This window comes from Musca domestica, unplaced genomic scaffold (genome assembly GCF_030504385.1).
Source record: "Musca domestica strain aabys unplaced genomic scaffold, Musca_domestica.polishedcontigs.V.1.1 57, whole genome shotgun sequence".
Taxonomy (NCBI): domain Eukaryota; kingdom Metazoa; phylum Arthropoda; class Insecta; order Diptera; family Muscidae; genus Musca; species Musca domestica.
Window position 1 is genome coordinate 4,401,012 of NW_026712358.1, and position 27,985 is coordinate 4,428,996.

Here is a 27,985-nt window from a genome sequence, read left to right on the forward strand (position 1 = left end):
TAAACCACGGTAGTCACCGCATGGACGCCACTCACCATTGGATTTCTTCACCATATGTAGCGGACTAGCCCAACTGCTATTTGATGGACGACAAATACCAAGACGAATCATTTCCTCGAATTCTTTCTTCACAATTTGTAGTTTTTCAGGTGGAAGACGTCTGGGTTTGCTGAAAACGGGTGGACCTTTCGTAGTTTCGATATGATGCTTAACTGAATGTTTTGCTCTAGATTTGAAATTAATCTTTGTTAAGTCGTTAAATTCTCGCAGCAATGACGTATATTGAGATGATCTCGAAATGCATTTAATAGCGGAATCCTGTACACTTGCTATAGCACCATTACATTTCCAATTGGTGTGGGGGTCTATAAGAGTATTATTCTTAATATCGATAAGTAGTCCATATTTCCCCAAAAAATCTGATCCAATAATAGGTTTTTGTACATCAGCAATTACGAAGTTCCATTTAAACAATCGATTCATTCCCAAATCTATGGAAAGGGTTTTTGTACCATATGTCCTAATCGGAGTTTGGTTTGCGGCATACAAAACAAGCTGACTGGGAGGTTGATTTCGCATGGATTGCGACACAGGATATACCGTTAAATCTGCCCCTGTATCTACTAAATACCTGGTTTCGATTTAATGTCTCGAACAAACAGGCGACATATATCTGGGGTACACTCATCCGTCACCAAAGATGGTGCACCATTCAGTTTTCCGAAGTTGGAGGCTTATAATTGCATGGAGCAAGACATTTTCTGGCTTTCTCCCCAAATTTGAAATGATACCAACAATAAGGTTTTGATTTGCTTCCGGAATTTGACCGTCTATTCCTTGATGATGATGACTTGCTACGGCTTCTTGACTTCCTGAAGGAATTTATCTGCGTGCAGAGCGTTTGCAATTTCTTCTCAATTTCCTCTAAACGAGTGCTCGATGGATAAAAGCTGCACACATCCGATTCACTGCTATCCGCAATCTTATCGGCCATCGTTGATAATTTGTCAAGACTATCTTCACTAACTGACAATATCGCCTTCATTTGTGAAGGAAGACGTTGCATCCACAACTGCTTCAAAATGTCGTTTGAAACCTTACCTTGAGACAAAGACCGCATTTCGGATAATAACTCTGAAGGCTTCTTGTCTCCAAGTTCAACGTTAGTCAAAAGCTTCTTGAGACGCTTCTCCTCTGAATCCGAAAAACTGCTAATAAGTTTTTCCTTAAGCTTGTCGTACATGTTTTCCGCAGGAGGATCGACGATGATGTTTGATACCTTCTCCAAAATACTGCTTTCAATAGATGCGACAATGGTATGGAATTTTGTGGAATCTTGCGTAATACCAGCCATAATGAATTGCGATTCCATTTGTTTAAACCAAAGCAGCGGGTCTGAACGCCAAAATGGTGGAGCTTTCACAGCTACTCGCGAAACTTCCATTGATGGTCCAGAATTTGTAGCGGTGGTTGCCATTAGTAGGTCTGATTTCCGTTCAATTGGCTGTTCTTATTTTTTGTCCGGGGTCACCAATTTGTTGTGCGTTGGTATGAATAAAACCACAACAATTTAATTTTTTTTAAAAAATTAATGTTTAATTTCCAAAAGACAAAATAGAACTCTCTAGAAAATGTAAAAATTATTTTGTTGTCACCAAATACCAAAAACTGAAAGTCAAGGCTAACTTGACGAAAAAAGAAAAATACAAAATCAAAGATGACTTGATCACATAAAAATAATATTTTTAAAGTAAATTATTATTGAGTACTTTCCGGCCGCCACAAAATGTTTAAGGATTAGTTTAAAGTAGAAGAAAATACTTCAAAAAGAGGAGGGGCTGAGTGATAAAAAAAATCAAAATAAAATCCAAATACATTTGCAACATTTATTTTGTTAAGAATTCTAAAATTGTATCAAATTTCATTTGTTCACTTTTTTTGGTTGCTTGTGGACCACTCGGATTATGCATTCATATTGCCATCAAGCATAACGACCCTTTCGTTTTGTCTGCCCACCACATTCACTCCCCCACACACAGACATCCCGTTTTGCCAGTTTTTGTTGTTATTATTATTCTGCATGTCCTTTTGTAGGACTCATAAATGGATTGGAGTCTCGTTTTTTCCATCTCAGTCTTCTTTTCTTCTTTATTTTAAAATATGTCATGCATTCTGATCAAAAGGATTTTTCAGTTTTTTTTTTTATTCAAACTCGGTCTCCGGTATTTTGAAGAATATTCAATTTTGTTAATGTTTCTGTTGCTGCTGCTACACCTCGGCGTTGGCGTCTCAACTCGTCCATTATAAATGCTGAGACGATGATGATTTATGAAAGTTGTTCTTTTAAGAAAAAATAAAAATGCTCTCCATTTTTATTTTTCAAATTTCATGCAATTTATTTATTATTTAAAGCAATAAAACAACAAAAAGAAAATGTATTTGTTGTTGTAGATGCAATTAAATCGAAAAGCTAATATTTTAAAAGGAGAAAGGAAATTTTTATTGAAATTGAATTTCAAAAAAAAAAAGCAAACAAATAAAGAGGATATTTTGAAAGAGTGGTGATGCATACAAAATTTGGTTTATTAATGGCCTGAAGGTTTTTACGTTCGCAACCAACCTAAAAAGGGGTTTTTTCAGAAGATCTTCCAGGGTCTTCTATATACAAAAGATTTACTTAAGGACTCCGATAGAAAAAAAAAAAAATAACAAAAAATGGGTGTTCTGTCTATAATCTATCCAAATTGTCCCAGATATACAAAATGTCGTTTCAGGTCTCTTCTGAGGTGGTCTGTCTATGAAACAAGGGAATTTTATCTGAAGAGGTCCCTTTAAAATCCATCTGCCTTTATAAAAACCCCTTAATTGGATTTTGTCTATAAAATATCTGCAATTTTTCGTCAATCTCTGAAGCCCATAAAGGACAAAAATAGGCCCTTAAAATGTGCTCTGCTTACAAAAGACCTTCAAAGAGACTCTTCTCAATAGAAGATCCTTAAAGGAAAGTTCTTCCAAAGCCTCTAAAAATTTTTTTGGTCTTTCAAAATTTAGAAACCTTCTCTCCATAGAAAGCCTAAAGAAGGTCTATTATCCATTGTAGAGCTATGGAATAATTGCGAAGGATCATCTGAAGACAGCTAAAGCAGGAATCTTAAAATTTTATGTATTATGTACGAAATGTACTAAAGGGTACCAAAAAAAATGTGCAAATTGTATTGATCGTAATAAATTCAGTGCTAGGATAGTCCATGAAATACAAAATTATATTTTAAAATTTTATTGGAAATTTGTACTAAAGTGTGCGAACAGTACAAAATGTACTTAATATTACTTACCATAAAACTATTTTTTTCGGAATTTGTACTAAGCTTCGGAAAGTTGTAAAAGGTACTTAGAGTTTGGATAAAATGATGCAGGGTTAACATTACTTCGAATTTTGGAAATTTTTACTTAAAAAGACATGAAAAAAGTACTAAAACGTACTAAGTATCTTACCATTGGTATAAGGTCAATGGAAAGAGCAACAACTCGAAATTTTTGTATGAAGATTGGTAAACAATAGTTTTTAGAATTCGTAAAATGTTACAAAAAAAATTTGAATCATTAGTATTCAGTCATAGGTGAGAGCCGGGACCCTCTATGGAAAACCAAATGGCGTAAGAATAAAAGGATACAAAAGTGTTCATATGGTTATTATAAGAATGGGTCGACCTAATAAACGGGTCTTAAAAATTTGGTTTTAAAAATGTTCGAAAAGTACTGAAAGTACTAGAAATCTTGTACGTATGTAGGTTAGTCAATGACAAATAAAGTCGTGTTGCAGAACTGGTTCAGAGCATTTTACTAAAAGACACAAGAACTACTAAAATACCTAACAAGAACAATTAGACCTAGACTTCTGAAATTTCGTAAGAGATCAGCTTGGGTATTATAAAACGATATAAGATATCTTTCGCCCAAAATGGGTACGAAAGTGTACATATGAGTAACGCTTGATCTGCACATTCAAAAGAGTAGTAAAAGAACTGACTGACTTACTGAGTCATCTAGAATCAGCTCTCAGACGAAAAGGATCAGACTAGAATCTTGAAATTCTGCTCGAGGATAGGTCTTGGTTAGTAGTCGTGTGATAAGTCTGATGTTTTGAAAATTCGTAACAAAAGGGTGCGGAAAATACTTCAAATGTAAAATTTTGTTTTGGGCAAACGGAATGAGCTAGAATTCTGAAATTTGGAATTTGGTTTTTAAAAAATCAAACGCTAAGGTTAGGAAAAGTCTAAAATTGTTATAAACTTCTAGAATTGTATATATATACATATATACCATTTGGTATTATGTGAACGGATAGAGCTAGAAACCTAAAATTTGGTATGAAAATCAATGTTAGAAAATAAGTTTGATATTGAGGTCTCTGTTGGTATCTGAAATTGTGATAAAGGTAGTTTTTGAAATGTGGTTTTGGAAATACGTACTAAAAGTGCACGAAAAGTTCTTAATGGTACCAAATTGTACCATTGGGTGAAAAGATAGTGCTTGAAGTCTGTAATTTTGTATTAAGGTGCTGTTCAAGTGAAGCCTGGAGATATGGAGGCGGTTTCAGAAACGTGTATTAAAATTTTATGAAAAGTACCAAATGGTACTTTATTTGGAAACGGGTGAAGGGATAGATATAAAATTCTTAAATTTGATATTTAGATTACTGATGGTATCTGTATTTGAGATTTGGCGGTGGTTTGGAAATACGTTTAATATTTGTACGAAAAGTACTAAGTGGTACTAAATTGGATATTGGGAGAAGGGACAGATTTGGAATCCCAAAATATGGTATTGAGGTTTCTGTTGGCATTTGGGATTGAGATATGGAGGTGGTTTTGGAAATGTGTACTACAAGTGCACGAAAAGTACTTAATAGTACAATACTTGGTACAATTGGGTATTGCGTGGAGAGATAGTGCTTGAAATTCGGAAATTTGATATTAGGGTCGGTATTAATGTGTGTAGCCTGAACATAAGGTTTCGGAAATATGTACTATAATTGTACGAAAAGTGCGGAATGGTACTATATTTGGCATTGGGGTATTGATGGTATCTGATTTTGAGATGTAGCGGTGATTTGGAAATGCGTCCTTTATTTGTATGAAAAGTACTAAATGGTACTAAATTTGGTATTGGGTGAAGGGATAGGGCTGCAATCCCGAAATTTAATAGTTAGGTCTATGTTGGCATGTGGGATTGAAATATGGAAGTGGTTTTGGTACTACTGTACTACAAGCGCACGAAAATTATTTAATAGTTCTATATTTGCTACAATTTGGTATTGTATTAGAGCCGCTGTTCGTGTGTAGCCTAGGCATATGGAGGTATTGTACAAAACCTGAATGGTACTAAATTTAGTATTGGGCGAACGGATAGATATACAATTCTGAAATTTCATATTTGTATTATTATGTGTATCTGTTTTTGAGATTTGGCGGTGGTTTGGAAATGCGTTCTAAAATAGTACTAAATGGTACTAAGTTTACTAAAATGGAGCTAAGTTTGAAATGGGGTGAAGGGATAGGACAGAAACCGTGAAATGTTATATTGCGACAACTATTGGTGTGTAGCATTGTGATGTGGAAATCATTTCCAAGGATACGAAATTTATACGAATAGTACTAAATGTTACAAAATTTGGTATTGAGTGAATGTATAGAGCTGGTATCCCGCAATTTGATATTAAGATCTGTGTTGATGTCTTGGGTTTACATATAAAGACGTTGAAATAGTTTTGGCAAGAAAATTGTTTTTTTTTTAAGAATTTTTTCGTGTAAAAGGTAAACCGAAAAAGGACTTGAATAGTATACAAAACCCTGTACTTCTTGGAACGAATCTATAATTTTAGGGTGGACATTTCGCTAACGAAGTAGCAGGCTATTGCTTGTCCTGGGTATTTTATATCTTTTAATTTTGAGGTCAATTTTTTGTCACATTAATATGTATCAATTGGACATAAGTCTAATCTTATTAAAAATTTGAATATTATTTAAAAAAATATTATTTTCGCTATTTACTAAGAAATCTGATCTCTAAGATGTATACATTTATAACACTCTTGTGGTAAATGACATTGTATCAGACCTCAGAAGCCAATAAAGAAAATTCACTCACCTCACATTACTCGACCAATGGCCAATTGTGGCCATTTGGCTTAAACGTATGCAGATCAGACGTTACGTCAATGTCTGACAAAACACCTCATTAAAACAAAGGTATCTTCATTTAATTTTTTTCCCCGTTTTCATGCTCACAGTAATCCGATGCCGGCCTTAAATTTCCATTAGAAGAGATCTGAAAGAGATACACAAACGCACAAACGCGAAATAATAAAAGATGTAAATTTCAATTTTCAGAAAATTCAAAATTTTAAGTGAGCAGCCCCAACAATCAAGTCCGGCCAAGCCGAATTTAGAATGATACGTTTTTTTGGTTTCTAATTCTGCTAAGCTTTGGCTAATTTGTTTATTATTCGCGTAAAACATTTTGTAAAATTATGCTTATTAAAATTTATTGGACATTTGCAAATGAGCGGCGACTAGATTTCTTCATCAGCCTATAATACACCTACGTGGCCGGACATACACAGAGACACATGAAGTCAGCTACCCATTCTCAAGGTTTGCAATAACGTCATGGCAAACAAATCATATTGAAGCTAAAACAGAAAGAAAAAAATCTTCCATTTTTTCCTCACTCTTTCGTTAAACTTGTTAAAGTGGTCGAGGTTTCTTGTTTTCTGTCTATTTTTATGTTCAGCGGAACGGCAAAAAAAAAGAGAAACGAATGGAGGCAGAGAAATGCAATTAACACAAAATGTTTGAAGCAGCGGCATTACGTGCCCACTACAAGTGCCCCACACACACACATACACACCTACACATGCACATGTACACTACTCGAGAAAAAAAGGATGCACTACTTCGACATAATCTAGGGTTCCTGTTTTTATTTTTCTCGAGACGAGCATTTTGACGGAAAGCTCTTTAGCACGTTATTTCCTCAGTAGTGCATTGCTGGCAAAGCGTTCATTAGCGGTTCTTTAGTTGGATGTGTTCGCACAACAACAACAGCGACAACGAAATTGCAAAAACAAATTATCCTTTTTATGTTTTTTCAATGACAACGGAAAAAATAATAACATTTTACAGTGGTTCTGGAGGACGAGAATGCCCAGATGGCGTTTAAGATTCATTAGGATGTCAAAGGATAATTGCACACAAACCACTGTGTCCTATTACCAATTATGAACAAGTATAAAAGCTGTAAGTTCGGCCGGGCCGAACTTTGAATACCCTCCACCATTTGGAACGAATTTGGAAATAAAATCCTCAAAAAAATTCTGTTAAAACTTTAAAAATACCGAATATAGCCGTTATATTGGTGTCTACAGGGTTGCCCATATTCAACGGACCCATAACTCTTTGGGCCCATTCCAATCGACGAGGCTTGTCCGCAGGCAGCATTCTTTGCGTCAATTGAATTTTGTACGGGAACAAATGCAAATCAATGCGAATAATCCGTTGTAAAGTGGACCGAGCCATGCCCAACTGCTGAGAACGGCGTTTTTGGGATGTTCTTGGGGACCTCTCAACACTGGCTCGTACGGCAGCGATATTATCGGCCGATCGCCTTGGTCGACTTTTATATGGCCTCTTCGGATTAGAAAGAGCCTTACCAGTCGAAAATTGTTCGTATAAACGTTTAATGGTGTTCTTAGAAGGCGCACTTCCCACATTTTTTAATGAAATAAAAAAGCACGTTGAGTTTTCGCAATTGATTTCTTCTGTTGAATGTAAATTTCAGCTATTTCAGAGCGCATGTATTGGTTCATGGTAAAAATCTCCTTGACTGATGCTTCAAACGCGGTATGTCATTAAGCGATGTGACATCTCTGTCAAAAGTTATGGCGTTGCCAGATGGGTCCGTCGAATATGGAGGGTTGTATACGACGTGGACCCACACAGGCATTGTTTGTCATAAGTCATTACCAAATTCAAATTCGGAACTTGAAATAAACGGTAAATAATGTAGCTAAAATCATCAAAATATCGTATATAGGGAGGTATGGTTATATCGGAGCTGTGCGAAGATCTGGACCAGCATAGACAATTTTCTGTCATAGGCTGTAGCATACATTACGAACTTCAAATACGACATATCAAACAATTTCTGTGAGTATTGTACCTAAAATCGTCAAAAGACCGATTATAGGCAGGTACTGATATATGAGGCCTATACGAAGACCTGGACCTGCATAGACAATTTTCTGTCACAGACTGTAGTTCCCATTACGAACTCTTAATACGTACTTTGAAACTACTCCGGCGAATAATGACGCTAAAATCATCAAAATAGCGAATATTGGGAGGTACCGTTATAGGGGGGCTATACGAAGACGTGGACCTGCTCAGACAATTTTCTGTATACGGCTGTAGTATCCATTTCGAACTTTTAAATACCAAATTTGAGACAATTCCGGTGAATAAATTCGCTAAAATCATCTAAATACCGAATATCGGTATGGGGGCTATATGAAAACGTTGACGTACATGACCCATTTACGAACCTGCCCTGCCTACTGGCAAAATAAAAATGTGTGCAAAATTTTAGCCTTCTATCTCAATTTGTTCGATAGATATCTTGATTACAACAGACAGCCAGACGGACATCGCTAAATCGACTTAGAATTTTACGCTGATCAAGAATTAAATACTTTGTTGGGTCCGACATGAGTGTTTCGAGGAGTTACAAACGGAATGACAAAGTTACAAACGGAATCCATAGTATGGTGGAGGGTATACAAATAACATTTTACAGTGGTTTTGGAGGACGAGTATACCCCTATGCCGTTTGAGATTCATTAGAATTTCAAAGGATAATTTCACACAAACCAAAGTGGTGTCCGTTGGAATTGCAATTTTCGAATTTTGAAAAAAGGAAAGTTGTGCTGAATTGTGCTAGGTTTGTGCTCAATTGTGCCGAATTTTTTTTTTCGAAATTCGAAAAAATTTCTGAGATATTCGAAGAAAGATTTTTTATTTCAAAAAAATCTGAGAGAATTGCATGTTTCGAATTTCGAAAAAATTAAAGTTGTGCTGAGTCGTATTCGGCTTGTGCCCATTTGTGCCGTTAACATTTTTTCGATATCTCTTACCAATTTCGAAAAAAAACGACAATTTCGAAAGTATGTCAGAATTGCAATTTTCGAATTTCGAAAAAAAAAATAATTTATATTTCTCGTTACTAGCAATTTTTCGTTATATATGTTTTTTTCCAAGTTTAACTAGTAACGAGTGGAAATACAAATTTTCCATGCATGGGCGAAATATTACAAAAGTTATACATTTTTTTAATTTTTAGCGAGTAACGAGTAGATGTGGGAATTCGTTATGCATGGACGAAAAATTGTGCTAAGTGAGCACAACTCAGCACAATTTACCGCATCTCGATATTTGAATTTTTACAAAAATTACAGCACTTTTTCTGAAAAATACTGTTTTTTTCGAAATTGCCATATCTTGAAAACGGTTGAAGATATTGAGAAAAAATAAACGGCACAAGTTAGCACAAATCAAGCACGACCCAGCACAACTTTATTTTTTTCGAAATTCGAAAATTGCAATTCTGACATACTTTCGAAATTGTCGTTTTCTTTCGAAATTGGTAAGAGATATTGTAAAAATTTTAACGGTACAAATGGGCACAAACCGAATACGACTCAGCACAACTTTAATTTTTTCGAAATTGGAAACATGCAATTCTCTCAAATTTTTTTCGAAATAAAAAAATCTTTCTTCGAATATCTCAGCACAAACCTAGCACAATTTAGCACAAATTTCCTTTTTTCGAAATTCGAAAATTGCATTTCCAACGGACATCACATCACAAACCACTGTGCCCCATTAACAATTATGAAAAACAGCACAACACACATACGAATTCAAAAGAATTATCTGCGAAACATGTTTACACAAATGTTACATTTAATTGCCAACATTGTCGTGTTAACGAGCTACAAAATTCTTACGCCTTCACAGCCAGCCATTATCCTTCGCCAAGTCTTACAGCCATTTCGATGTGTGTTTTGCTTTACTTTGTCCTCTGTTCTTCTCTCTTTTGGAAGCACTTAAAACATCCGTGTTAGAATGCGTTAAGCAGTTTATTTACGTTGCTTTTCTCATCCTTTTATAGCTGGTGACGTCGTCGTCGTCGTTGTTGTTGTTGTTGTTGTTGTTGTTGTCTCTAAAGCTATTAGGGTTCTCTAGTGGTGGATTTTAAGTCTATTTCCGGCACAATTATTTGTACTTGGATTCAAAACATCAAGTGATAAGTGGCTCATTGTGTGTTGGAGTGTGGACACACACTCACACACATATATGGGAAGGATGTCTCTGTGTATGTGTGTGAGTGTATAATATTTACTATAATTACATAGCTATAATTGTGACAAAGGACTAACAATTAGAGAATTGTGGTATGTCGTCGTGTTGTTGAAGAAATGAAAGAAAATGGTTTTTCTTCTCATTAGCCAGAAACACCCCACTTGGAGAGGTTCTTTGAAGAGTTACAAGTGGGGTTCTCTTTAGTTTTCAAATTCAAATTTTACAATTGATGTTATTTTTATTCTCTCTACTGTAACACCGAAGGCGTATTGGGGTGTTCCAATCTGAGTAACTAATAAAAAAAATTAGGGTAACATTTTAAGTCGATTTAGGTGTGGCCGCTCTTCTGTTGTAATTACCCTTGCATCTAAGCGAAGGTGGAAAGCTAAGATGGAGAGCAATACTATTGATGTTCTGCAGTCAAGTGAAGTTCATATTTGAACTAAACAGACATCACTGAGCTAGGTCTTAGCTTCCCATTTGAATGCTACATATAACTATATACCTCATATAGAGGTCAATTAGAGTCAAGGTACCGAAAAACTTTATAAAAAATTGGAAACATCGGTCCATTTTTCTATAGCATATTATAGTACTGGTCGATTTTAGATCTTTTTTAACGAAATTGTCCTTAATTTGGTATGTGTGATATTGGGCCCCGTTTGAATAAGTCATAGATTTCAGGTATTTTTGAAGGGTTTTACTCAGATCTCCGAAAAACTCGCCCAAATTTATACAAAGTGTTCAACTCACTTGCATTCTACAGAGGGAGCTCTTCTAAGAGCAGAAAGAAAATGGAGCAAAACTCAATTTTTCGATGTCGCTTGAATAGGGGTGCGCATGTTTTCCTCATTCTTGAGTAGGAGCAAAATTCACTCAAAATCTAGCAGATTATACACGCCCAGCACCCTTGAAGTTTTATTCATACCCTTGTTGTATTTCTATGTACAGGGTGAGATGAATAAACTGCAACCAACTTCAGACTGCTGTCATTTCTAAGCAACTCGTCCGACAGCTGTTAAAATTATTCCAGTGACAGCTTCGTATATTTTTTATACGCGCACAAAAGCATTTTGGTGAGAATTTTCCAGAAAAAAAGTTATTCGTGATGGAATTTAAGCGTGATTTGGCTGGAAAACCACAAGTGACTATCGTAAGAGCACTCCAGCATTTAAATGTGAATAAATCTTTTGTGTCTCCTACCTTCGCTCGTTACCGTGATACTGGTAACGTAGCCCGACGTCAAGGAAGTGGACGGAGGAAATGGAACAGAGAAATGGTTCGAAAAGTAAAGAAGCGACTTGATCGAAACCCGCGTCGGAGAGGCCGAAAAATCGCTCGTGAGCTGAACATATCGCAATATTCCATTCGGCAAATATTGAAAAATGAGCTCGGGGTAAAGCCATTGAAATTCCAAAAAGTGCAAGAACTTACACCGCAACAAAAAGAAAATAGACTCAAAAGAGCTAAAAAGTAGCTTCGCTTGGCCGAAAGTGGTGAACTGCCGAATTTGGTTTATCCGATGAAAAAACATTCGTTGTCCAGTAGTTTGTAAAGAAACAAAATGATCGTTTTTACTTGCCAAAGAGGTCAGCTGAAAATGTGCACCTTCGGTTGGCCACCAAAACTCAAGCGCCGGCTATGATGAAGGTGTGGACCACCATGACAGCCAATGGTCGCTCTCCGCTCGTGTTGTTCGACCGTGGCATGACAATAAATGCCGAATATTAAGGCGAAAATATTCTGAGGGGTGTATTAAAGCCGTCGGCACGCAAACATTTTTGCCGCAGACCTTGGACATTCCAACAGGACTCAGCACCATCGTACTCAGCACGCGCCACCTAAGAATGGTTACAAAATGAGGTTCCTCGCTTCATTTCCAGCGCACAATGGCCACCAAAATCTCCGGGTACCAATCCGTTGGACTATTGTGTCTGGAGCATTTTGGAAAGCAAGGTTGGCACTAAAAAATATCAAAGTGTCGATCACCTCAAGCAAGCGCTTCGCCGGGAATGGGCCAAAGTAACGCAGAACAACATTCGGACAACGTGTGACGGTTTCATTGGCCGTTTGAAGGCCATAATTCGTGCCAAAGGTGACCAATTCGAACAAATAAAAACTTATTCTATTATTTGATGCTATTTCCGACTTTTTTTTGCTTTTTATTTATTAAAGTTTTAAAAAAATATATAAAAATTATGGCATTTGACTTTGTTGTAGTTTTTGTTTATCTCACCCTGTATATATAAAATAAATATATCTTAGTTATTCTGCTAATAACAAGAACCGCTGGACTGATTTTCACAATTCTTATCAATTTGGAATGGTCTCTTGCCAGAAAATAAAAAAGAAATTGACAGTAAAAAAGAGAATATTTTTTGTCACTTTTTTTTTTGCTTTATTATTTTATATACAGATCGCAATTATCGTCCGATTCTCACGAAATTTTGCATGGGGTAGGGTTTGAGTTAGAATTAAAGACTCTTGTTTTAGAAGATGTACATATTTTAGGGGTTCAAATGGACCAAAAAATAAGTCGCTTTATAGATCAGACATAAAAACCAATCGACACGGAATATTTCATGAGGTTAGTATTTAGGACAGGGCAGAAGTCTAGAGTTTTGGATAAGCATTGGATTATATTTTGTTGAAAAATGGACTACAACCTTCGTGTGAAATAGTTTTGAATATCTAACAACACGACGGAGTGTGCGCAAATATTACACAATATTACAATATTACAATATTGCCCCTAGTCAAAAAGCTAAAGGTAACATCTGGGCTGGGCTCTATGACATCATTTCAAAAGCGAAATCTTTCAAATTTGATTTTGACATAAGGAGGCTTTAAACATATTGTAGTGTTGTAGGGTATCACTCCTACTTCTTTTGATTTTAAAATATTCTGCCGTAAATAATAAATCTTACAAGAAAATCTTTGCTTCTGAGAACCTGAATTTCCCGAGAAAGGGAGTCCCATTCATTGCTGTTTCATAATTGTAGGACAGAATTAATAATTATATTATAGTTGTGCTTCTTCTTCTTCTTCTCCATAAAATTATTTTAGGATCCAATTTTTTATACATTACCGGAATAAACTGAATTTTGTATGATTTATTATTCAAATAGCTTAGAAAGTTTAAACACAAATCATTACTCGCAATTCATACCTTATTTAAGGATGGAAAAACGCTTAATCCCAATATCAAATATTCGAATCCAAGGTTCTTTTATAAAACCACAAAAGCTAAATTCGCAACAATAATTGCTCAAATTTGAAACTTCCGCATATAATCCTTTTAAAAATAATATTTTTAAAATTGGTGGGTGGATTCCTAAGCCAAAGAAAAGTGAGTAATTGAAAGCCCGAAATTGACATAGCTGAAAAAAATGGAAAAGTGAACAAACACATGATACCTGCTATCAAATTTCAGACAGACGTTTAGCCATAAATTACATTACAAAACTTCCCAACAAGTTCCGAACGAGTCGTAGAGCGCACAAAACAATTTTCATGATTTCAGTGATGCCACAACCCAACCCCCGCAAAGCACGGCTGCCACAAATTATTTCCCAACAACTCACTTGACTTTTGTTGTCGAGGAAAATGCGAACAAAAGAAGTCGGGCATACGTGGAACACCCTTGTCAATCTTTTTTGCGTGAGGGAATATGGCAACAACAACAATTTGGCAGTTATACCATCATTTGTTGGTTTTGGGCCGAAGGACGTCGGCACTCGTTTTGTGTCAGAAATTGTGAAAAAGGACCAAAACAAAGAAGAACCAAAAAAAAAACATCCAAATGTCAGCTCATAAAATGCTCTATTTACAGCGATTTGCTTGACCAACATGACTGTGGCCTGTCCAAGGATGAAGTGTAAATGGTAGATTGACTCAAGTTTAATGTACAATAATTGCATAATGTCAAAATGGCCAGTCAAAAAGGAAAATAAAATTCCATTACAAATAATTGTTGGATTTCGGAGAAAACAAAGGAAAGACGTCGACTGTATATCCCAGATGGGGGATTCATAAAAAACAGAATATTATTTCTTAAACAAAAATTCCTTGAAAATCGAGAGTGACTCGAGCCAGCGAATTTCTTGGCACTTGTCGTTGTAGACGACAGTCAGTCCCATTTCAGAATCCTGCCAACCACCTGACAGCAACACGTGTTCGAAGGATGAAAATTGACATTCGCAGTTAAATCCAAATTAAATTCAAAGTATCAAGTGTCAAAATTATTGTTAACAATTACATTAAAGTTTATGTTCCCACACCTCTCCCAGAGAGCTTTCCCACCAAGACATGGGTTATCCTTTGCCCGAGTGTGTGTCACTGTGTGTGTGAACTGTCATGTGTAACTGGTGTATGTTCGATTCGGTTGTAAAATATTTTAAGAAATCTCAAAGGATTTGTTTCGAACATGCCACCAAATATTTGGGTTGTTTTGAGAACTGTTGCTCAAATGTGGCAGGCATTTCTTCTGCAGCAGGGTGTTGGTTATGATATGTCATTTAAAATAATCTAAGAATGTAAATTTTCATAAAATATAATCAAATAAAGCTTAACGGTCGGGAAAATGGAAAAAAAAATGGAATATTAGAAGACCTTGGAGTTTATACTCCCACAGGGAATTGTACGTAACGTTATATTGACGAACAAAGGGAATAAAACAGGGGATATTATGAATGATATTTAGCGAGGAACATGCGAAATTTAAAATTTAGAAAGGAATGCTTCTAGAGAAGGGAAAGGACAAAAGAAAAATTGGAGTGGCCGAAAATCTTGAAGTTTCGCACGTGAATTCGTGTGTTAATTCGAAATAAGACTAGGTTTGTGAAAATGCGTACTAAAATGTACCAACAAGTACTAAAATATGTGATTTTGCTACTATACATCTGTGCTTTTTGAACAGAATCTTAAGATTTCGCATAAATCACTATCGATACGGAGTACACCATAAGGTGTTACTCTTAGAGATTCGTACTCATAGGTACCAAAAAATGCTATATAGTACTATCAAAGACAAAATTCTTAAATTTAGTTAGTAGTTTTCTCTAAATTGTTTCAAAAAACTCGTACACTTTTGATACAAAAGGTTAAAGATATATCTTAAATTCTGAAATTTGGTTAAGAATCACTTTTGGTAAGAAGTGGTTAAAATGATGTATAAAAAAGTGCTTAAAAGCACTAGATCCCAAATAGTACGATAACTTTTAGGGGTACTAATTGTGGTATTTTGAGTGCCAGAATTCTGAACTTCTTTTCTGTAGATTCGGATATGCGAAGAAGAATTCTAAAAAATGGCATGAAGGTTACCTCTGATGCGGAGTGCACATAAATGACCCGAATCCCATAAAATGTAATGAAAACGCTACTTTAAGTGCTAGATAGGGGAAATTTCGGGTGTAGGTTGATGCTGGTGCGTGGAAGAGTTTTAAGGAATGGCAGAATTGTAAGGGACTCGTACGAAAGGGTACTAAAAAGTACTACGATTTTTCAGTCGAAGCCCGAGTTCTAAAATTTTGTGTGCAGTTTTGTCTATTTTATACAAAGATGCTTTAAGAAATCTTACATTTTTGGTACACTACAAACACTACAAATTTGGTACGAATTGCATTAAGTACAACTTCTGGTGTGGAGGGATGAAAAAGTTGTATCATAACACCACAATTTTATTTAAAGAGCTTAGGTCGAGTTTTTGGAAAATTACACTTAAAGGTACTAATTACAAAAGTAATAGGTCCTGAATTCTTAATTTTAGAATATAGTCCTTGTTAACGATGATAAAAAGTCCTACGGCATCCGATTGACAAAAACTTTTTCAGGTACAAAAAGAGCTAAAAGCGCAAAGGAGCTAGAGTTTCAGAAATTTCAATAAATTTATCTTTTATATGTAATTTGTACGAAAAGGTACTATAAAGTGCTGCATATTATAGGTGTGAGCCGAAATCATTGTATTTTTATACCCCCAGCCTTTTGGATACAGAGGGTATATACTACCAATACGACCAAAAATATAAACCAAAATGACGGTTTTAGACCCTAGGTCTCTTTGGACCCAATCCATTTTAGAACATTTGGAGTCGTTCTAGGGGTGTCCGACCGTCTGTCTGTCTGGCTGGCTTGTTCACAAGAAAACTCTCGAAGAGAGTATCAGATTTGGTCCAAACTCGGAGTTGGGTAACATCGGTCCACTCCTTCTGGTATTTTCCTCACAACAGGGTCAACATTTTGAATATTTATACCCTCAGCCATATGGCTAGAAAGCGTATAAATCATTTGATACGGTCAAAAGTGTCTAGTCGAAATAGCGGTTTCAGACCCTAAGTCTATTTGGACCAAATCTGTTTCAAGAAATTTGAAGTCAATCTAGCTATGTCCGTCCGTCCGTCTGTCTGTCTGGCAGGTGTGTACGACAACTCTCGAAGGGAGTATCTGATTTGGTCCAAACTTAGTACATCGTAATATTATTATCAAACTTAGATCGAGTTCGGAGATGGGCAATATTGGTCCACTTTTTCTGGTACCTCCCCCACAAATGGACGAAATTACAAAAAAATACTGCACAGAAAGAGAAAGGATGATCCGATTTTGGTAAACATTTGCAAATTCTAATGTTAGCATAGTGCTAAATTAGGTGCGAAAATGGAAAATATCGGTTCACTTCACCATGTACCTCCCCCACAGAGGGTAAAAATTGTCAATATTTATGAAGCTCATAAAAAGCGAAACTAACCTTCAATTCCATTCAGACTTGGCACATCTCAATATATATCTATCAGAACTAAATCTCTTATAAAAATGATAGAGATCGGACCATTCCTTCTGGTACCTCCACCAAAACGATCATAAAATCCGAAATAAGCATCCGGTTCTCTTCGCATTTCACACATCACATTTTTTTTACTAACACAAGATCTACTCTGAAGATGGGATATATCGGTCCACTCCTTCTGGTACCTACCCCACAAGGGTAAACATTTTTAGAGATCGGACCATTTCTTCTGGTACCTCTCCCACATAGGGTTCAAGATTTTGAAAAATAAAACGATCAAAGAAAGCGACATAACAAAACAAACATTTTTGCTAACACAAGATCTGTTGTGAAGATGATACATACCTGAGAATCCCCTCTGGCATCTCACTCACCACAAAGGGTCACAATTTTCAATACTTTTATCTGTCATAATTGCGAAACAAGTCAGCGATTCTTTACAACTTACTATATCTAAAAATTTCTCTCAACTAGAAAGCCGGAATTTTTTAATTTCGTGAAATGTTAGATTTTCTTGTAATTTTGCCTATACCAGAATTTGTATATGTGTTAGAGGAAATGTGAAAATGGAATACTTCAATTCACTGGGTATGGTACCTCACGCACATTTCAATATTTTCTAAAATTTATCACATATTTCAAATAAAGTAAAGCAAGTAGTCGATTTAGTCCAAACCTGGCACGTCGCAATATTTTTATCATATTTTTTGAAGTCCCATATGAAATGGACAATATTGGACCATTCTTTCGGAACCGACTCCATAGAGGGTCAACAATTCGAATAATCATAACAGAAGTCAAAATATATTTAAATCTTCGAACATTGGTTGAGGTTATACAATTGTCGGCAAAACTGATAATTTTTAACTTATTTGTATGTTATTTTTCTCTAACTAAGATTAGGTATTCCACATAATTTGACCAAAAAAGTTGTCCCTTTTGGTACTAAAAAGGTATACATTGCACTAAGTGAGATGGAGTGTGGCTAATGTCATAAAACTTGACTTGAGCATCACTTTTCGCGTGAAAGGGGTAGAAAATGCCACGTTATTTAAAAATTTTACGAAAACTTTTATTTTTTATTAATTTTTTTTTTTTGTATTAAATTGAATTTCGGAATTATAATAAAATTCAGAAATTAATTAATAATTTATGTTCAACCATATTCTTCCTTTTTTCAAAATCAAGTTGGCCAATGCTTTCAAGTCATCGTCGCTTTCTGGAAATTCGAAATAAAATATTTTCATTCAAATTCAAATTTTCATATTCTCCAACAATTGAAAGGACCTCTTATCGATAACAAGTCTTCAATTTGTTCAAAATTCATGGCATATGGAAAGCAAATAGAGCGATATCACCTCCAGCAAAATGAGCTGCAAATGCATTGAAGCGCAGCCAAATCATCCTCGTCATCATCGCTGCTGTTTACAAATGTGCAACATTATTACAAAGGCGGATTGAACACCAAAAAAATACCAAAAACAAAACAAAATTTGAGAGAGGGTGAATATGTTATTACAATGATGAATAAACAACTGATTATTCTAAGGGCCAGATCGAAGGGGTCTTGTGTTAAGGAAACGTTTAAAAAAACAAACACTTCAAACTTTTTTTTTTCATTTTTTGTCCGGCTTGCCACTGTGTCAAAAGTGGCAAATGTGCGTAGCTGCTCGGCAGCATTGTTGAGTGAATAGAACAGATGTGTTAATGCTAAGCTTATTTTCGGCCAACAACACAAACTCTTTAGCTCGATTACCCTTCTTGGCATGGCCTTGGGCGTTTCGGGCTCTCTGTGGTATGGGTTATGGGCTAACCACAAACACTCATTGCGGGGTAGTTGTGACACCCCTTCTTCGGGTATTTATCAAATGAACATGTTTCGGAAGAACAAAAAAGAAACATCATCGACATCGGCATCCTTTTGCCTAGCAGTAGTACGCTGCACAGTAGCACAACAGAGGGCATTAAAGGATTACTCCACCAAATGCAATTATCCAAATCTGCCAGACCAAACAGCAAATGGGTTGGAATGGCACAACTTTCTCCCGTTTTGTGCAGCAAAAACAAAATAGAAATTTTACAACCAGTCTAAGGAGCAAAAATCAAACAGCCAGCCATGCACCAGCTACTGGGTGTGTTTACTCTTACAGACAAACCCCTTTTTCCCTCTGCTGTGTGGCCTCAGGCCGTGCTATTGGTTTCATGAATATTAAGTTCTTGGGGAAGGCAGCAACTATTATTTTTTCACTTAACGTCGGGTGAAAAGGACTTGAAACATTTTTTTCCTATGATAGCCTTAGAAGGCCTCAAGGAATTCCGTCTTCTGGTCTGTATGGTGTTTGTGGTTAGTGGTAGTTGTTGTAACATATTTTCTGTTTTGTTGTTGCTGCTTCTGCTGCCAGTCATGCCTGATTTCAATGATTGTTATTTGACAAATTGTTTAATGATCCGTTTGTTTATTAGGGTATTATCCTGAATTATGGTGTTGGATGAACGACCAGGGAGAGGAAAGTGGGAGGAGGGGGTGGTGTTAGGAAAAGTAGTAGTTTTTTTGGTGTATAGAATGGAAAATTATAGATTTGATGACAATGGCAAATTATGTTATAAGAGGTCTAATTATTAACCAGTTGAGGGTTGGGATGTCAACAGATGGGTAAATAACTATCATTTGTCGAAATAATACTTGAAGATTGATTAAGCCTCGTATTCTTCTGCAGGTAAACTTCTAATGTGTATTAATTGCAGATTTTCAAAGAATAACCGCAATGTGTATCATTTCTGTTACAAAGGACTCTTCTTCGAGTATTGAAACTATCATTTCGAAAATTTTGATGTATAGAACGAGTCATTGAGGCCATATATGAACATACAATTCCATAGAAGTCTTATACAAAAATATAAAATTCCAATAATCTGTGCAGTAGATATGTTACAATTTTTGACTCAAGATATTGGTAATTTTTCCATGAAAAACCTGGCATAATTAAATAAGACTTGTGTGCAAAATGTAAATGTTCAGAAAAATTGTTCTCTCCAATGTCATTATTTGATCGACATCGGAAAAGACTTGGAAAATAAAAAATAAACGTCACGATAGCTTCCGAACAAAGTGAAGTAGGTTGATCAAATTTATTCACATGTGTGTTAGGTTTGCAGGACTTTTGGTATTGAAAATTGGCTATATAGGTCCACCTTGCGGCACTCCCCGATATTCGGTATTTTGATGAATTTAGTCACATTTTTTAATGGAATTGTCTAAAATTCTACAATTGGAGTTCCTTCTGAGTACTTCAACCTCTACCCGATATTCGTAATTGTTTCAAATTTTTTTAATGAATTCAACAGCCTATGACAAAAATTGGCGAATGAAGGTTCAAGTCTTCATGTATTTCGTATGTGAAGCACAAAATGGGTACTGCAACCTACGGCGGAAAATTGTCTATGTAGGTCACGTCTTCATAGAGGCCACATATAATGACATGATGGATACATATCCAGGGTGAGATAATAAAACTGCAACAAAGTCAAACGCCATAATTTTTACATTTTATTTTTTAATTTTATTGAATGAAAGCAAAAAATGTCGGAAATAGCATCAAATTTTAGAATAAGTTTAGATTTGGTCGAATTGGTCACCTTTGACACGAATTATGGCCTTCAAACGGTCAATGAAACCGTCACACGTCACCCGAATGTTGCTCTGCGGTATTTTGGCCCATTCACGGCGAAGCTCTTGCTTGAGGTGATCGATACTTTGGTATTTTTTAGTGCCAACCTTGCTTTCCAAAATACTCCAGACACAATAGTCCAACGGCTTGGTATCCGGATTGGTGGTGGCCATTGTGCACTGGAAGTGAAGCGAGGAACCTCATTTGTTAACCTTTTTTGGGTTGCGCATGCTGAGTGCGATGGTGCTGTCCTGTTGGAATGTCCAAGGTCTCCCTCCAGAATATTATAATATATATAATATTATAATATAATATAAAATAATATTCGGCATTTATTTTAATGCCATGGTCGATTAATACGAGCGGAGAGCGGCCATCGACTGTTATTGCGGCCCACACCATCACCATGGCCGGCGTTTGAGTTCTGGTGGCCAACCGGAGGTGCAAAATTTCAGCTGACCTCTTTGACAACGAATGCTTTCTCATCGGACACGGAGAAAACCAAATTCGGCAGTTCAAAACTCTCGGCCAAGCGAAGCAACCCTTTAGCTATTTTGAGCCTATTTTCTTTCTGTTCTTGCAGTTTTTGGAATTTCAATGGCTTTATCCCTCATCTTATCTCTCCCATTATCTCAGTTTTCAATATTTGCCGAATGGGATATTGCGATATGTTCAGCTCACGAGCCATTTTTCAGCCACTGCGTCACGGGTTTCGATCAAGTCAATTCTTTACTTTTCGAACCATTTCTGCTGATGTTGCTGTTTTCTTCCGGCCACTCCCTTGGTGCCGGGCTACGCTACCAGTATCACGGTAACGAGCTACGATACGAGACACAAAAGGTTCATTCACATTTAAATGCTGGAACGATAGCGACTTGTGGTTTTCCAGCAAAATATAAAGAAATCACACTATCACGCATGAATTCCTTGGCGAATAACTTTTTTCTGGAAAATTCTCACCAAAATGCCTTGTACGCTTGTAAACAATATAATGAGCTGTCACTGGAATAATTTTAACAGCTGTCGGATAAGTGGCTTAGAAATGACAGCAGTCTGAAGTTGGCTGCAGTTTTTTCATTTCAAAATTTTTCTCATCGAAATAACGGTCTCTTTGGACGAATTTTGGATATTTGGAATCGATATAGCGGTGTCTGTCCGTCGCTCCATTCGTCCATCTATCTGGTTGGCTGATGCACACGAAAACCCTCGAAGAAGGTATCTGATAAAATCCGAAATAAGCATCCGGTTCTCTTCACACATACTAACAAAATATCTGGTGAGAAGATGGTAGATATCAGCCTCTCTTTCTGGTATCTCCCCTTCATAACTAGCGAAAAAAGTCAGCGATTCTTTTCCTGCTTAGAACATCTAAATATCTCTCCAAACTAGAGATCTTATGTGAATATGGAATCTATCGGCCCACATCTTCCGGTAGCTTCTCCTCAAAAGTTTAACATTTTGATTATAATTTTTTCGCCTGAAACTGAAAAAAATGTTCGATTTTCAACATTTATCAAAAAACATAACACATCTCATAAAAAGGGATGTAAGAAGTCAATCTGAGACGTCGTAATATTTATATCTCACTTAGGTTAGATACGAAATGGAAAATATTGGCTCACTCCTTCGGAACACCCCCCCCCCCCCCTCCTTGTTCCATGAAGGGTCAACAGTTTGAATGTTATGATTATGAAGGCTGAGGGAAAAAACTGACTGATTCTTCTTAACATGTTTTGTACAAAAATCACGTTTCAATGAGATCTTCAAATTAAAATTATAAGTCTATAAGTCTGCCGAAGTAATGTTACTAACATGCAAAATACCTATACATCTGGTTGAACCGTTATATGGAGGCTTTACCAAAACATGGACCGATTTATCACATAAATCTTGCAGCATTTTATTATTTTGATTGGTTGAGATATAAGTAATTTTCAATCTCCTGGTAATGCAGAAGCTGGTTTGTTAATATTACACTGTAATAGGTCAGTCAGCTCAAGTCACTCTCAAATTTTGTGGTTTCGTAGAGTTTCATAAATAAAATCCCATCCAAATAAATGTTTAAATGTTTAATTAAAATTCTCGATTTATCCCTCCCAACACAATTCTCAAAAACTCACATCTTTACCATCATCATCATCTCTCATCATTTATAACCGAAAAGAGAAAAAACCCCTTCATTGAATTACTTTCATATTTCATTGATTATCCTTTCAATTACAACGTATCCTTTCGTTTACACATTGAACCACAAAGTTCAACAAAAGCAGCAGCAGCAGAAGATGGAGAAGACAAAGAAGAAACAAAATTACAGTCATTAAAACTTAAACAAAATTACCCAATCAACTTTGCCACAAAATTAATAACAACAACAACAACAACAAAAAACCGGAGCAATGGCAGCAAATCCAACAATCCCTTAGAGGTATTCTCAGATGTTAGGGGAGGAGAAGGAGGGAGGAGAAGTAACATTTTTCGGTATCTAATCGAGGAAAATCTATTCCGAAAAAAAAGAAGATAAGAATATAAAACGTAATTTATAAGATTATTTCATTTTGTAAGTAACTAACTAACCAAATTGAAATCGATGACTCCCAAAGGCAACACAAAATGCCATTTCACCCCCCCCCCCATTCCACAATCCAACCTCCCCCCTCCCAAACGACACAGAGAAAGAAAATTGCCATTAAAAAACCCGAAAGAAGAAAAATAAAAAAACCCCAACACACAACAATGGAGCCTTGGGGCTAAAAACAAAAAAAAACTCCATTGAATTTACTCTCACAACTCGACCGAATGGGGGAGAATCATGCGCGGCACAACGGGCAAACAACCCCCAAAAAATAGAAATGTATCTGTGTTGGGGTAGTAAAATCTATATACACACACACATACACAGACATCATGGCTCTATGTATTATTCAAAATACAAAAGTAAAAAAAAAGGAAACCTGAAAGGATATTCATTCTATGGAGAACAGACAAAACAAGACCAAAAACGACGGGAGAGGAGATAAAATATAGGTGGGCGTTACAACCAAAGGGGAACTTAACCACACAAACACACACATAAAGCCACCCACACCAGGACGTTTAAATAGAGTGTACAACAGAAAAAAAGGAACAAAAAATTGTTACAACTACAGGGAAACTAAATTTATTTTTACAAAAAAGAGAAACTGAGAGTCTGGAGGAGAAAACGTGATTAAAAAAATATACGCACACACACATACACGTATAACAAAAGTATGGAAGTTTTGTTTCTGTTTTTGAGAAACCTTTCCTCTTCCACTCCAAAAATTTTGGGGAGGTATATCCATTGTGTATATGTATTAGTTACTGCTGTGTGTGTGTGTGTGTGATCTAGGGAGCTTCAACTGTAGAGGGTCTCAACTTGATTGCATTATTCTATAAAAACAAGAGCATAATAAAGCCCTTTTATGGATATTTTCTTTATTGTTGGAGCTACTGCTGCCATGGCTGCTTCAAATTGAGCTGCCAACCATTTCATGCTTAAGGCGAACAATTGAATTGAAATACTTCCACATGAACAGCCAGTCGTCAGTCAGGTCTGGCAATGGAGGACGATGGCTGGAACACTTCAAGTCATATGTTGCTGTTGTTGCTGGCTTTTTTGTTTAATATATGCAGATGATTCATGTTGATTGCCCCAATATTACAACCTCTAATAGAATTGCAATATAAACACCCATTCCAATTTATTTTTTTATTTGAAATAAAAAAGTATTATTTCGGAATTTTATTGAAATACGAAAAGTATTTTTTTTTATTGTTATAGTAATATATTATAACCTCCAGGATAGTATATTGAGTTTGCCATTCCGTTTGTAACACCTCGAAGAATACATTTTAGACCCCACAAAGTGTGTATATTCTTGATCATCATAAAATCCTATGTCGATTTAACGATTTCCGTCCACCTGTCTGCCTGTCCGTCTGTGGAATTCACTCTAGCTTTCGAAATAATTCAAGTAGGTTGATAAAATATTACGCAGATGTGTGTTTGGTCTGCAGGACTTTTGGTACTGAAAATGAGCTATATTGGTCCACCCCTTACCGTGCAGCCTTCGTATAGACTATATTCGGTATTTTGATGATTTTAACAGTATATTCCAAAGTTTTTTATATCCTCCACCATACTATGGAGGGTATATTAATTTTGTCATTCCCTTTGTAACTCCTCGAAATACTCATGTAAGACCAAACAAATTATATACATGCTTGATCAGCGTAAAATTCTATGTCGATTTAGCGATGTCCGTCTGTCTGTTGTAATCACTCTATCCTTCGAACGAATCGAGATAGAAGACTACAACTTCGCAGACATGTTTTTTTTTTTTGCCAGTAGGCAGGTTAAGTTCGTCAATGGGCCATGTAGGTCCACGTTTTCATATAGCCCCCAGATAACGGTTCCTCCCGATATTCGGTATTTTAATGATTTTAGCGACAATATTCGTCGGAAAATTTGGCTTTTGAAATTCCAAAGAGATACTACAATTTAAGATAGAAAATTGTCAGGACAGGTCCACGTCTTCGTATAGTCCCCATATAACGGTACCTCCCAATATTCGGTATTTTGATGATTTATCGACATTTATTTTAATTTGGTACTTGAAGTTCGTAATGGATACTACAGCCTATGACAAAAAATTGTCTGTGCAGGTCTACTTCATCGCATAACCCCCATATAATTGTACCTCCCTTTATTCGGTTTTTTCATGATTTTAGCGGCATTATTCACCGGAATTATTTGATATTTGAAGTTCCAAAGGAAAGACAGAAAATTGACTGTGCAGGTCCACGCTCCTATATAGGTCCCACATAACGGTACCTCCCGATATTCGGTATTTCGACATTATTCACAAATTTGGTATTTGAAATTCCAAAGGGATACTACATCCTAAGACAGATAATTGTCTGTGCAGGTCCACGTCTTCGTATAGCCCCCATATAACGGTACCTCCCGATATTCGGTATTTTGATGATTTTAGCGCATTATTCACCGAAATTGTTTCAAATTTTATATTTGAAGTTCGTAATGGATACTTCAGCCTATGACAGAAAGTTGTCTATGCAGGTCCAAAACTTTGTATAGGCCCCACATATAACTGCCTCCCTATATTCGGTATTTTGACGATTTTAGATACAATACAGACTATAACAGAAAATTGTCTATGCAAGTCCAGGTCTTCGAATAGCTCCGATGTTACGGTATCTCCCTACTTACGGGTTTTTCATGATTTTAGCTACATTATTCACCGTTTATTCAAGTTTCGAATTTGAAAATGGTAATGGCATATGACAACACTGTAGTTCCACGTCGTATAAATCCCAATATAACGGCTATATTCTGTATTTTTAAAATTTAACAGAATGTTTAACGGTTTTTATTTTTTCGAAATTTCCAAATTCGTTCTAATGGTGGAGGGTATTCAAAGTTCGACCGGCCGAACTTACTGCTTTTTAACTAGTTTTTTTTTTTTTTTTTTTGATAATTTCCCAATTTCTTCCAAATGGTGGAAGATATTCAAAGTTCGACCTGGCCGAACTTGCTGCTTTTTTACTTGTTACTTTTAACATTTTACGTACACCTAAGCCCAGAAGAAACTGCTAAAGCTAAAATAGGGAAAATTTGCATTAGTGTCACTATTGGATGACATTTTGCTCAAATTCCATTAAAAATCGAACTATCTTCAAAAAAAAAATATAATACAATTTTAATGTCCAAAAAACTGTTTGTTGGGGTAATATAAGTTTTATTCACCCAAAAAGTTTGTAACACCTCTAAATATTTGTTCTGGACCCACGATGTTATATATCTATCTTCCCATCTCACCGAGCTCAGTCGACCTAGCTCTTTGTGTGTCTATTTGTCCGTCTGTCCATATTATTTTTTTTTTTATTACGCTACAAGTCCCAATTGTGGTCCGTTCCACGAAATTTTGAACGGAGATAGGATTAAGTTCAGAAGAGAAGAGTCTATTGTTGGTGGAGATAATGGCAAAATATCAAAAGGATAATATGGACCAACATCAGATTTATTGATGATTTTGTAGTCATTCTATATGTCAAAACTAAAGATCAATCGGAGTGTTATTTTTCGTGCAATTAGAGTTTAGAAAAAGCCAGAAAGCCTACGATTTTGGATGGTCATGGGATAATATTTAGCGGGTGAAATGGACCATATTTTTTTGCATTAAAGATTCGAACAATTCCATACAACCGCGGAAATTTTTAAATACTGAGAGTCACTTCCCGATGATTCAACACAAATAATTGAGCAGTGAACTTCAGAGAATTAGGGAACGAACTTTGATGTTCGGATAAAAAAGCGTAATTATATATTCTAAAAGGAAAACAAGTAAAAACTGCTTTAAGTTCAGCGGGGCCGAACATTTATACTCTCCACCACTTTGTTTCTCAAAGTAAAGTGAAATAATGAAGAGTAGAATGTGCTAAATTAGAATATAAATCTGTTTTAATTAAAATAAAAATAACACAAATAGCGAAATCTATATAATCATCTATTTGGAAATTGTGAAAAAACCCTTCGAGAAACCTCAGGTGCCGTTATATGAGGGCTCTACGAATTAGTGGACCTCTTTGTGCAGGAAAATAACAGACCTTTCAAAACCCGAAATGTCAAGTTTAAGTTGATTTGGTTAGAAATCGTCAAAATAACGAAAAACTAGAGGTACCGTTATATTGTGGTTGTACCAATTAGTGGACCTGGAGCGAATATTTTTTTGCAGGAAGAGAAAAGGCATGCCCAGAACCCCAATTGTCAAGTATCAACTGATTTGGTTGGAAATTGTGGTAGAAACCTTAGAAGTACTGAAAATCTGGAGGTACCCTTATATATACTTTTTGCGGTTTCTGACGAATATTTCAAAGCATTGCAGATGCTTCACACATTTTTTACTCTGCCTTATAAATTTCCTTTTACTAAGGAGATATTTTCGCATCTGATATTCTCTATCTGCTTTTAAATATCTTGTCAGAAATCCTACCAATAACAACCCCCCCCCCCCCCCCCCCCCCCCCCCCCCCCCCCCTCCCCCCTTCTTTATATAATTAGACTACATTATGAGCAA

General features: G+C 36.0%; 1 protein-coding gene and 1 long non-coding RNA gene across 2 annotated transcripts in view; both read left to right on the forward strand.

The window, feature by feature from the left end:
* LOC101896102 (paired box protein Pax-6-like) overlaps positions 1-27,985 on the forward strand; it is a 122,455-nt gene that overhangs the window by 60,867 nt on the left and 33,603 nt on the right.
* Positions 18,323-20,316, forward strand: LOC131805513 (uncharacterized). Its single transcript, XR_009343699.1, has 2 exons — positions 18,323-18,705; positions 19,948-20,316. It is a non-coding gene; the product is annotated as an uncharacterized LOC131805513 (long non-coding RNA).